Genomic DNA, 14296 nt, shown 5'->3' on the forward strand with positions numbered 1-14296 from the left:
TGGAATGGAGGTGGGCTGGCCCATTGGCTCGGGCTGGCGGCTGCAGGTGGCACGGGAGGCGCCTTCTGTGCGGGGAGGCGGTCTTTTATTGTCGCAATCCATTTTTTGTTGATATGCCACATCCAAAACTATTTGTTGTTCCTCTCAGCTAGTGCACTTGTTGTCCTAATTGTCCGGAAGCAATTTAGTTACCTTTCATATCCCACGTATCAACAATGCGAACGCAAACCATGAGTGACCATGTCCATTTCATTTTCTGTTATCTTTTTCTTTTTCTATTATAGTAATATATTTGATAGACATGTGAATATATTCTAGTTGCATGAAAAATTCATAAAAGATGTCTTTTAAGTACATTGCTATCTTCAAAAAGATATAATTATTGTAGGACAAGCGTGTAACTTATTTTTAAGTTTTTTTAATATTTTCTTGTTCCTTCAAAATATTTAAAATTATGCACATGTTGTGTTGGTTGCAGTTGCGCATGTGTGTCACATGTAAATCTTGCACGTGCGCATTGGTAGAAAATGTATATAAAAACAAGAACTCGTCTAGATGAGTTTTACAATGCTTGCACTTGCGTGTCTAGTAATGGACATGCAACTCGCGTGACAACTCCTTGCCTCCTCAAGTTGTAGTCGTTTTATACCTGTTACAATTGAGATGGGTTGCAACACATGCAATTGCATATCTGATGTGGATATGCAACTGGTCCCACAACCCCTCTTTCAAACCGAGTTATAGTTGCTTTGTGCCCGTGGAGTTGTAGTTGGGTTATAACGCTTGCAGTTGCGTGTCTAGTGATGGACATGCAAATTGCTAGATATACCATTACCACCCTAGTCGCAGTCATTTTGTACCTCATACAGTTGCAGCCGGGTACATTGCTTATAGTTGAATGTCTAGTGATGGACACACAACTGACCCGACGATCCCACTCCCGGCCCTAGTGATAGTCGCTTTGTGCTCATGCAGTTGCATCCGGGTTGCAACTCTTGTGGTTGCGTGTCTAGTATTGGACATACAATGGACTCGACAACTTCCCTCACATCCAGTTGCAGTCATTTTGTACTTATTCATCCACGATCGGGTTATAATGCATGTAATTGCATGTCTAGTTATGGACATGGAACTGGCCTCGATAACCCCCTCCCTGATCCGAGTTGAACTGGATTTGTGTTGGTGCAGTTGCGTAGGGTAATAATGCTTGCATTTCCATGTCTAGTCGTGGCATGCAACTGGCCTGACAACCTCCCCTTCCGGCCCCTATTGTAGTCGCTTTGTGCTCATAAAGTTGCAGTTGAGTTACAACACTTGAAGTTGTGTGTATAGTAGTGGACATGAAACTGGCCCAATAACCCCCCCCCCCACCCACCCACCCAACTCCAGTTGCAGTTGCTTTGTACTCACACAATCGTAGTCTGGTTACATGGCGTGCAATTACACGTCTTTTGGTGGACATGTAACTGGCCCGACAACCCCCCCCCCTCCCGACCCTAGTTACGGTCGTTTTGTGCTCATGTAGTCGCACTAAAGTTACAACTCTTGCAGTTGTGTGTCTAATGATGGACATGCAACTGGCTCAATAACCCTTCGTCCAACTCCAGTTGTAGTTTCTTTGTGATCACGCGATCACAGTCTTGTTACAAGGCTTGCAATTGCATGTCTAGTGATGGACATGCAACTAGCCCGACAACTGCTTCATTACCCCGTTGCAGTCATTTTTTGATCACGCAGCTGCAGTCAAGTTACAACTCTTGTAGTTGTGTGTTTAATGGTGAACATGCAATTGGCTCGACAACCGCTTCCCACCTCCACTTGCAATCGCATTGTGGCATGTGTAGTTGCAGACAGTTTTCAACACTTGAAATTACAAGCCCCTTAGAAACATGCAGTTACAACCTCCAAGACTTAATAAGTCCCGAGTATCTCCTTAATGAATTGTTTTCTCACGATGAAAAAAGGAATTATATCCAAATAAAGATCATAAGCCAACCAAGGATGTTTTTTTAGAGAAATGTTGTGCTTTTCATAAACATTTAAGATTATTAAAGAAGTGTTCCAATTTTGATGTAAACCTTAACTTCTATTAAAAATAAGGAAATTTTCATGTTTACAAAAAAAACCATTGACAAACTATTTCATGCAAAACTTCTCTTCTATATGATGAAGAACGCTAAGTTGGCTTCTTCACGTCCAAACTTGATTCTACAAAAAGCAATAATCACTTTTACCTTATTACCGATGTTTATTAAAATTGGATATATAAAATGATGCACAATGAAATATAAAGTTGGTTGTGCCTCTTTCTCCGTCCGGTGCAACGCACAGGCATTTGTACTAGTTATTATTAAAAACATTATTGTCTAACAACAAACATTAGTCTACTACGACGCCGTATAGGAGGAAATTGGCACAAGTGATAAACCATCACAAATAGTCAATGAAAAGGCTCATAAAAACACACCTCAACCCAACAATAAAAGAAAAGGAGAAGACCGAAAAGGCCCATACCAATGACACGGGGACCCAATAACTAGCGGCAACAACGTTGAAATCACTAGTTTGGTCACGCCAACCTTTCAAGGTTGCAATAAGTGTCGCACTTCATGTACGCCACTTGTTACAACCTATATATTTTATTTGTTTATAGACTTTTTATTAAAAATGTTTTATTTCTCAAACCATGCGTCCAAATCCTAGACCATTTTCACTGTTGGATTCCTCACTTCGAGCTCTTTTAAACTATATCTCGTGTTCACAGGTTTTGCCGAACTTATTTTCATTAAAAAACCAAACAAACAACCGGTTCATGCCTCTCACGAAAGGAACAAAAAGAAAACGCATATGTGTCTCTACGAGATGTGCCTGTCATGATAGGAACAAAATGAAAACACGTTTTTTATCTTTACGAACCGTGCCTCTCAAAAAAGTAAATCCGTACCTCTTATGGCAGGATAAAAAAACAAAACACATTTCTTTCCTTTTACGAAAGACACGTCCATGTCTTTTGCGAAAGTAAGTTGGTGCCTCTCGTGAGAGAAAAAACACATTTTTTCTTTTTCAAAAGGCACGATCTCTTGCGGGAGCAATTCCATGCCTCTCGTGGTAGGAAAATAATTGTTTTCTCCCGAATCAAATATGTGCCTCTCGCGGAATAAAAAAGTGGTATTTTTCATCGAAAACAGTTTTTATTTTTTGTTCAAAAAATGAAGAAAACCCAAAAAAATCATCTAGAAGCTTAAAATGCATGCAAAAAATAATAAAAAACAAAATCTCTAGTAAGGATCCAAAGCACGACATATGACGACGACTGAAAGCACGTCAAATGGTTTGGTCCCAGTCCAATAAATGACCCTTGCGGGGGCTCCCAAAGGAGCACTCTTTGATTAGTTGCTCGCCAACAACGAATGAATGTTTCACGTTGGCTCGACAAACCTATGATAGTCTCGTCGTCAGTGAAAACTGCTGTAACAAAGAAAATGGTCCGTGAGCCAAACAACGTGTTGTGTGTCGCTATCAAGTTCGCCGCATCGATAAAATATTAATCACACCATGATTAGATCCTACGGCTGACAAAGTGAATAAGTCCCCAAAATTATCAGCTGAATAAGTTTTAGTAAAACCGTTCTTTCTATGCAACTAGGTGTGCATATGTGTTACAATGTGCAACTTGGTTGACATAGAAATAACAAATCCCTAAATTCTAGGTTGACCGCCAAAATAGTATATCTGTTTTATTTGAATCAATAAAAGCAACTCCAATGCATCAACATGAACGGTTCGCGTGTGTCCGTTTGGGACAAAACAGATAGAAAAGTCGACCCAACACGGCGACCCAAACGGACAAGCGTCTACTTTTTGTCCGCACGTAACTCATTTCAAGCCCAAATCCGGGCCGCATTCGTGTCGGCACAGACACGCAGCAAACGGACGCGGCGCCCGCCCTTGTCCTCCCCTTGGCCCGTCAGTCGATGGCACATTAGTCATTCCCCCTTCCTCCTGTTGACAGTCAGCACACCCGTCCGTCCAAAGTGTCACGTCGCCCAATTCATGTGCCCAAGCCGCCCGCCTCCACCCACACCCTCCAGCAGCACGCCACCCCCCGATACCCAACTACTGCCGTTTGGTGGATCGTTTTTGCCGCCGTCGCAGCACCCCAACATCGATGCCGCCACACCCTCTCTCCCTGTCGGCAGGACGCAAGCGCGGCTACCTCGCTCATCGGACGCCGCTACGTTCACCTTCACGCCTCCAGACCAGCTACCTGGTCTCACAGAGGCGCGAGGCTCTTCACCGGCCGGCTTCTTCCATGACACCCACAAGGTGTTCGATGGTTGGCCCCAAAGGTACAAATAGACTCCAATGACAAGTACTTTTTCCCGGATGAGTATGTTGTGGTTGCTGCTTTGATCGCCCATGACCACATGACTAGGCAGCGGACAGTGTTCAAGGGCTTGATCCCGGGGCATACTCCGACGTTGAATAGCAAATGAGAGGGCGGCCATTACCTACTACGACGGGACTACTTCGAGTCCCCTAACCCGGTTTTCAAACACCACCTATTCCGGTGCTGTTTCTAGATGGCTAGATATGTGTTCAATCGTATCCGGCGGGGTGTGGTGGCGTACATAAGTATTTAGAGTGCAAGAAGGATGCCCTCGTAAAGATTGGCTTCTCCTCTTATCAAAAATGCATTGTAGCTATTCGGATGCTTGCATAAGGAGTATCTGGTGATCTCATTAATGAGTATGTATGAATGAGCGAGTCCACTTGCCTAGAATCCATGCACGGTTTTGCAAGGCTATGATAGCAGCGTTTGGCCCGTAGTACTTGAAAGAGCCAAATGTTGCAGATACTGTCCGGTTGTTGGCGATCAATGCAAGTAGGGGCTTTCCGGGGATGCTTGATAGCATAGATTGTATTCACCGGGAGTGTAAGAACTTCCCTTCTGCTTGGTAGGGGCAGTAGATGGGCCATGTGAAAGCTTGCACGGTCATACTTGAGAAGTAACACTACAACAAAGCATACTACCTAGCCGACAATATCTATCCTTAATGGACTACTCTTGTGAAGACAATCCACAAGCATGTAGCAGAGAAAAGGAAGAGATTTTCCCAAGCACAAGAGAGTACATGGAAGGATGTGGAACGTGCTTATGGTGTTCTTTAATCTCGTTGGGACATCGTTCGGTATCCTGATTCCTGCTAGAACTTGGAGCACTAAGAAGTTATGGGAGGTGATGACTACTTGTGTGATCATGCACAACATGATTATAGAGGATGAGCATCCAGATGAAATCTACGACCAAGAATTTCAATTTTAGGGTGACAATGTTGTGTCTGAGCATGAAGGAGTGGCAACATTTGCACAATTCACCGGATTTCATCATTAAATACGTGATTGGAAAACTCATATTTAAATGCAAAATGATTTGATTGAGTATATGTGGGCTCATGTTGGTAACCAATAGATGTATCGGCTATTTTATTTGGCTTGTAAACTATAAAATATTTATTTGATTGTGAAACTGTGTATCAACTATTTTATTTGGCTTATAACATATGAGATATTTATTTGGTTGTAAAACTATGATATATTTATATTTTGTTTGAATTACGTAATACGTCACAAAAGAGATCAAATTTGGTCACAAAGCCGTCGGGAGAACGAGAATACATCCGTGTGTTGAAAGCATTGCCGATCAAAACGATGAATGAGACGGACACACCTAGTCAAACGGATAATAAACAGACAAACCGTGCGTTCATTTGGATCCACACGTTGAATTTGCCCTAAAGCTTGCTCGACACAGTACGAAAAAAGGGAGACACGTGCACTTCGAATGCGATACAAAGATGTAGAGATCAATCATAAACAGACAATCAGACACACAGTACAGTAGTACACGATACAACATGCATATGTTTAGAACATGAGACCTGATCCTTGGAACTTCTCGGCGACAAGTTGGTCCATTCTAGCTGCCATGTCCTCGCTCATGTGGTTCACCCAATCGCCAACCTGCCCTTTCCTAAACAGCGAAGAGGGATTAACAACGAACTTACCTCCTGCATGCTCAACACGAACTGCCCGATTTATGCTTCACGACTCGGCCGCCTTCCTCCTCTTGGGTGAACGGGACGCCGAGGAAGCTTGCCAGCTTCCTAATAACCTTGGGTGTGTCCAACATAATCTCCTCATACCTCAGAAACATGACCTGTCTTGGTCTGGCCAAACTTTCTTTCCAGTACTCAAGATAGCGATCCCAGAAAGGACCGTAAGGCGAGCACCCCTCAGAAAACATTTTGAATGCTTCATCCATACCTAAGGACATCCCTTGGTTCAGCTTCTTCTCAAAGTGCCACCTTGAGAGAAAGGCGTCTTTGGGCTCTCGGCAAACGCACACAATCCGGCAGCCGAGGGTGAAAACTGCGGGCGGCAGCAAGGGGAGCGGCAGATGGCTGGAGAGCAGCCGCGGAGAGGGCAGCATCTCGGCTCTGTCGAGGTCTCCCGGCCGTAGCGCGATGAAAGGCACAAGTTGATGAGGACGGACCGTGAGCAGTGGGTGGTCGGCAAAGGTGTAGCGGGATCTGTTTAGGACGGTAAACAGTAGGGCCTTCAGCCAGGTGGTGCCGCACTTCGGATGCGCGGCGAGGATGATGTCGTCGGGGCGGGCTTTGAGCTTGTCCTGGACAGCCATGGCATCCTTGAGGGAATGTGGTCTGATCCAGCAGTTGTTGTAGAGGACGAGTGGCGTGGACCATCCTTCTCTTGATGGAAGTGTTGCTACAATATTTTCGGTGTGGGTATTGGTTGACACGGCTTCAGATGGGCAATTATCTGAAATCTCCATGGCATCGGATTGAAGTCGTGCCATGGCTGGGGTTGAGCTGTGCTTCTTCCTCTCAGTTTATTTTTCAGGGTGTCATATAGCAGTGACAGGGCCAACTACTCTGATTGTCTTTTTCAATAATGTAAACGTATAAAAAGAAGGGAAAGTAGCCACGAAACTAGCGAGGTGTGTTTTATAACTTGCTCCCCGCCAGCTCCTACCAACTACGTTTTCCACACATTTTGGCTATACATTAGAGCAACTTCAATATGTCGATCTTCAATATGTCGATCTAAACGGACGGCTTTTAACAAATATGCACATATTTTGCATTATTTGACAAGCATACATATAAAAAAAGTATAGTTTCAATATCAAATAAAGCATAGTTTTTAAATAAATAGGTATAGTTTTACAAACCGAATCAAAATTAAATTGTCTCAAATACATATCAAAGAAAAAGATAGATCTGTTGGTTACCAACATGAGCCCACATATGTTCAACCAAACCACTTTACAGTTGCATGTGAATTTACCAATCACGCATTTCATAATGAAATTGAGCGAGTTGTTCAAACGTTGCCGCTCCTCCATGCTCAGGCACAACATTCTCACCTTAATACTGAAACCCTTGATCGTAGATACGTTCCGGACGCCCATCTTCTACAATCATATTGTGCATAATCACACAAACTGTCATCACCTCCCACAGCTTCTTGGTGCTCCAAGTCCTAGCAGGGTACCGAATGATGCCCCATCGAGATTGCAAAACACCAAAAGCACGCTCGACGTCCTTCCTAGCACTCTCTTGCCGTTGATGGTTACATTCACCGGTGGGTTGTTGCCTTCCGCAAGCCTTGCAATAGTGGTCAACTGAGGATAGATACCGTCACCTAGGTAGTATCATTTATCGTAGTTCTAGCCGTTGATGATAACATTCACCAGTGGGTTGTTGCCTTCCGCAAGCCTTGCAAACACCGGCGAGCGTTGAAGCACGTTGATATCATTATGTGATCCGGCCATTGCCGAAGAAAGAGTACCACATCCAGAGATCTTGTGAGCCCACGGTCTCAAGTATGATAGTGCAAGCCGTGACATGGCCCTTATACTGCCCTTGCCAAGCAGTAGTGCAGTTCTTCCACTCCCGATGTATACAGTTTAGGCTACCAACCATCCCTGGGAAGCCCCTGCTGGCATTCATCGCCAACAAACGGGTTGTATCTTGAGGAGTCGTCTCTCTCAAGTACTCAGGGCCAAACACAGCCCTGCAGAACGTGTACATGGACTCTAGGCATGTAGACTCGCTCATACGGACATACTCATCAATGAGATCATCGGACACTCCGTATGCAAGCATTTGGATGGTTGTAGTGCATTTCTAATAAGATGAGAAGCCAATCTTTCCAAGGGCGTCCTCTTTGCACTCAAAATAGTTATCGTATCCGACACCCCCTCTCTAATATAGTTGAAAACATGCCTAGCCATACGGAAACGCCGCTGGGATTTCTGATGTTTGAACAACGGGTTGGTTGTGTCAAAGTAGTCCTTCTAAAGAACGAAATGACCGCTCTCTCGGTTACGGTTCAATGCTGGAAGGTGTCCCGGGATCGAGCCATGGAACAACGTTCGCTGGCTATTAAGATGGTGATGGACCAACACGGCCAATATCTCCTCGTCATCATCGGACGAGGAATCGTTGGAGTCGCAATGGAAATTGTGGAAAAAGAACTCGTCGACGGATTCCATTTTGTACCTTGGCAAATTGTCAAACAGCTTGCGAGTGTCGTTGAAGGAGTTGGTCGGCGAAGAGATGCGTGCCTCCCTTCGACCATGTGGCTGGCCTGGACAAGTCTCGGCTGCAAGGCGGTGGTGGCGACAAGGTGGCGACATTGGGGGAGGTGTGTCGACACTAGCAAATGGGTGGCGGTGACGACGCGGCGAAGGCGAGCGAGGGTTTGCTATCGATATGGGGTAGGAGAGGATGGCCAATGTGCCACTGACTTGCGGGCTAGGCGGAGGAATAGGCGGGCACCGCATGCGTATGTCTCGTGTCCGCACCAACGCAAATCAGGCTCAAAAATGGGTCGGAAATGGATCTGCAGACGGACGAAAAGCGAACGTGCGTCCGTTTGGATCAGCATGTTGGACCAACTTTTTCTGTGTGTTGCGACCCAAACGGACGCGCACGGATGAAATGGGTCAGCGCGTTGAATTTTCTCTTACACACTCCAACAGCGGAACAGAGGGCCATCGTTGGAGGCATCCACCTCATCACTTTTACTATGCCGAGTGGATAAAATAAAAAGAGAGAAGGAAATGATTGGTTGTTGGGTGCGCTGGTCAAGTCAATCCGCTCGTGACTGGCCCATGATGTAAACCTAGGGCGCCCACGCCCCACACTCCTCCACCGCCTCCTTTCTCCACCAAATCCACCCCATCCTCCTGATTCACTATCGTCGAGGTTCCACCATGTCAGGATCGCGGGTGTGAGGGAGACGATGAGTTGTGGGTGGTGGCGGAGCGCAATCTAGTGGCACGGCGGTTGCGCGCGATCTAGAGAGCCGGTGAGTGGTGGTGCGCGACCTGGCCGAGCTCGACCTGCGCAAGCAACATGGCTGACACGACACACGTTGCAGGGCTGCATCGATTGGAGGCGAGGTGACTGCGTTCACCAGGGCACAGTCGCAGATCCTCGTCGTTTCTGTTAGGAATTAATTAATTATGTTAATTAATGGGTTAATCCCTGCTTATGTCGGTTCCACTTTTGGCAACCGTTTCTTTGTAACCACCTTTGTACAAGGGTATATATACCCACAGATTCATCAATGAAAGCAACGGTTCTATCATTTGCTTTTCCTATCTTCACACGTTATCACGCATTTTTGCTCTCCGCTGAGAAATGGCCACAGGAGAAGAGAAGAATGAGTGTCGATGTCGGTTCGATTAGCCATATTCCCGTCCACTACAGGAATCGATGGACATGCGTCTGTAAAAGAGGAAAACTGGATCAGTACATTCTTCACTTTATTTTTATCTTCTTGCAATCAATCAAAGATCTAATAGCTAGTTCTGTTTTGTAAATCGCTTCATCCGACATATACTCGTGGTGAGATGTATTGATCACTACTCAAACAGAAGGAGGAAGAAATTCTCCTTCTCAATCAAGAAGAAAAGAATAATCATCATCTAGAACAAGACTAGAAGATGAGGAACAAACTCCAACAAACTTGTTTTTAGCATTGTTTTTCCTCTTCAACATCCACTATGACGATCACGTCGCCCATCCCAACAATCAGCAACAAAACATCCAGAGAAAAGGAAGGGAAGAAGACCTAGCGAGCGTACCTTGGCGTTTGGCGACGACGGCGCCCTCCACCTCTCGGATGCAACATCCGACGCGGCGCTCCTCCCTCAGGCAGAGCACGACCATGGCGCGGCGCGCAGCCCTCCCTCGGATGCGACCCGAGGGCCGGTTACACATGAACGCTCATGGCGTTGCCACGGCCTTCGGCCCCAACGCGCAGGTGTATCCAACCCAGGGACGACGGCCCCCATCACGGAGCGTGCGGTGGCCCTCGACCCCGTCGCTTCTTCCCCTGGCGCGGCGGCCTTCGGCTCCGATGCCACTTCTCTTGATGCAGCGACGGCGCGGCAGTCACCGGCGGCGGCCAACATCTGTCCCACGGCATGTCTGAGCGCATTGCAATCACTAATCGGCTGCACTGGACGGCTGCATAATTGTTCTTCATGGCCAGAGCGCTACTACAGGAAGGATCGATGGATCCAATCCAAGCACACACTGGAAGGAAATTGATTCCTATCCACACACGTACGGGATAAGGATTTGGGCAAACCTTATCCTTACGCGGTTTTGCATTTTCGTCCTTCCTGTATTTATTATTAATAGGAAGGACATGCGTTTCTCTTTTAATCCTCATGTTTTCACAGATTTGACGGATTTCTGCCTTTGTTGATGCATAAAAGCCTTTATGCTTACTATAAACCTCTAATTAGGTCATTGTCAACACAATATGTACCCTCAGGTTCTTATGCATTACATCTATGTTTTGTAAGTCAATATTCTAGACCTATTTTCTAGAACATTTTTGGTGCAACAACTATGTTTTACAGTAAAAAAAAAAGAGTCACATCTTGACATGAAAATAAAAGTATCATGAAGTGTCATACTCACTATGACTAGTATGCAATTTTATTTGTGAAACACAAGGTATTGGCGGCATCTACTACACTATTTGTAGATTATCCATCATTACTGTAAGATCTACCTTTTGTCATTTTGACAAGATGACTATCTTCAACGTGCTCTTCCAAATATTAATGTGTATATAGCCTAAACTTTTATTTGTGAATCACAAGAAATTGATGACACTACTGCACAATTCGCAGATTATTCATCACTACTGTGAGGTCTACATCTTGTCAGTTTTACAAGATGATTACCTTCAAAATGTTTTTTTTAAATATTAGTATTAGATGTGACTACCTCAAGATATCATAAGGTAATATTGGCATCTACTGCAAAGTCTTGCAGATTATCCAATATTACCGTGAGGTCTACATCATGTCATCCTGGCATATGACTACCTTCAAAGTGATTTTCTTAAATATAGCATAACATAAGGTAATAGAATTATGTACATCTACTGACAAAAGTCAGACTGTGTTTTCTATTACTATGAGATCTACACCATATTGGTGTTTATCTTTAAAGTGTTATCCTATATAAATTGAGGTCTACACATATGGCTATAAGGCATCAGCCATACTAGAATTTGCTCCTCCAAAGCATTTATTATTGTTGTTCACTAAAATATTTTACTCTATAGTAAATATTATTCTTGCACACTTTGCTTGAATATGTCATGGGAAACTACGAAAATATTCGCATATAAGTGTGATTACCTTCTATTACATTGTTTATATAATGGCAGTTGAGTCACTATTTCTAATTTGTAGCGTCGTCCATCCATCAAGATGGATCCCACAATGTATGGCAATGATTGTGTGTCGCAACACTTTTGCAAGAACCACATCACATCATGGTTATACTTTCATAGTGGCTAACCAATGTTGAGCACATGCAAGTCTATACGTTTTTGCGGTGACTCTAAAATCACACACTTCCTCAAGAATGAAGTCCAAAACAATAGCAATAATTTCATCGCATGTGTTATATTGAAGGATACACTTAGGATCACCAAGGATCACCTTGGCCATGGTTGTTCTCAAACAAATCATTTTATCAATATATATTTCTTACTCATAGAAGTAAATTAAAATGAATGCAATAGCATTTTCATGTAACACATGGGTGACATTTCCAAATGTTTTAAATTCATGTTAGTGAGTATTTATCGTAAGATGATTCATGACATCACTCATTATATCCACATGCGGCATTTGTGGCCACTAGAACTCCACCTTTGGAACATGTGTCATGGCTATTCTCTTAATAGCTAAAGAAACATGCTTCCATGAGAACATTTGGAATGACCACCCAATAATTTTTCAAGGCCTCAAGTGTATTGCAACTTACAATTTTGGTGGTTATAAAATCAACTTTAAGTTGAGATTTTATGATCAGATATTTTTTGTATTTGAATCCGATTGAAAAGCCCATGATACACCATAAATCCTCTTATGATGGTATTACCATTTTCATGGTAAAGAAACATGTTATTTCTTAAAATCATCATATTCACCCAACGGGTGCTTCAAAATATTTGCTAGTATTGAGAAGCAAGTCAATGGTCACAAAAAGAACCATGAGGGATTCAAAGTAAAGTGGAGGCTAAAGACAACCAATGACAGAATTATCTTTTAATTGGGAATTGATCATTTCCAAATGATCACAAAGACAACTCTTATGTTTGTCAAATGTGTGGTTACATAAATCTCGTACATATTATTACCAAACCCTTAAACATATGGTCAAACCACACCATGAGTTTATTAAAAGGCAAATAAGTTCATTGGGGTATTTGAAAATTTGCAAACATACGACCGGAACTATTCTGGTAAATGATGTTCTCAAATCTTCATCAGAAGGAGAACCAAAAATATAGTGCAATAAAAGAATAATCAATTCGTTTGCGCTGATGATATGTTTGCATAATTCATTTTTTTAGTAATATGGGAGACCTCATGTAATATCCTGATTATTTCCAAAATATTGTTTGCTTATACTTGTACTACTACATGTAATGTAATGTCCAATATCCTATTTCTTGGACATTATATTTGATAAATTTTGAATGTATGAATCAATTCATACTCAGTTTTGTTGCGTACAAAATAATTTTCTAAATCTTACAAAATATTTGGCTTTAAGCCTTACAATCCTTGTTTGGGGTTGATTAGAAATATTATTGGCAAATCTATTGGTCATAACGTTTTAAGTTATAATATTTCCCAAATCAACAGATTTTATGTGCACTGCATGTGCCATAGGGGAAATAAGTTTTAAGGCTCTCTCACCTTACAATTCTAAATGAGCCACTCATTCTTCCTTGAACACATTCAGAAGATATGTGGATTACTCAACCATTATGTGGTATTATATAGATACTTCATGGTACTCATGGAAACATTTATAAAATGATTTCCAGTGTGTCTCTTGTCACACAAACCATGAATGATATAACTAAATTAATTGCTCAAATTCTCAAAGTAAGAGCAAGTTATCATAAACAAGGGATAATCCATTCGAATGGACAACTTCGCTGAACTCATTTCACAAGCAATGTCTGATTATACATAATACATTATGTAATACACATAATTGCTTAGTTCAATATCTTATCAAAGATAATGAAATTAATTATATGACCAAACTTATAGAATCGTAATTTACTAGCCTCATGCTAGCCAAATACGACATTGCACACCGTAAGTATGATATAAATCATACCAACTGCGTAGCATACTACTTTCTCCTTGTAGTAATTACGTGGAAATCAACAAAGTATTTCCTATCTGCGATAATTCGGTTACATATCAATATCACCACTCCAGCATACATCAATGGGCTCTCACAAAAAAATAATAGGGATCTATGTGAGGAATAAAAAATTTATCCGTCAATCAAAATTATTCGTAGCTCGTATGCTGATTGCATCAGCAATAAGGACATTTCTGGCATTAGGGGGAGATTAGTACCACAAAGAATGCCAAGAAATAAATTAGAAATGTTATTCACATTCAGTCCTTATATCCACGTACTCAAAGAATCTGAACAAGAAGTTTAGAATCACATATTTGCAACACATTGCAAATCTGCCACATACATTTACTGATGACAAAGGTGTTACTCAATTATATGTTGGAAATATGCCCTAGAGGCAATAATAAATTAGTTATTATTATATTTCTTAGTTCATGATAATCGTTTATTATCCATGCTATAATTGTATTGATTGGAAACACAATACTTGTGTGGAT

General features: G+C 42.5%; 1 pseudogene; it reads right to left on the reverse strand.

Moving 5' to 3' along the window:
• Positions 1-5846: 5846 nt before the first annotated feature.
• On the reverse strand, positions 5847-6947 carry LOC123407037 (annotated as a pseudogene).
• Positions 6948-14296: the final 7349 nt, after the last annotated feature.

The sequence above is a fragment of the Hordeum vulgare genome, chromosome 7H (assembly GCF_904849725.1).
Source record: "Hordeum vulgare subsp. vulgare chromosome 7H, MorexV3_pseudomolecules_assembly, whole genome shotgun sequence".
NCBI lineage: Eukaryota > Viridiplantae > Streptophyta > Magnoliopsida > Poales > Poaceae > Hordeum > Hordeum vulgare.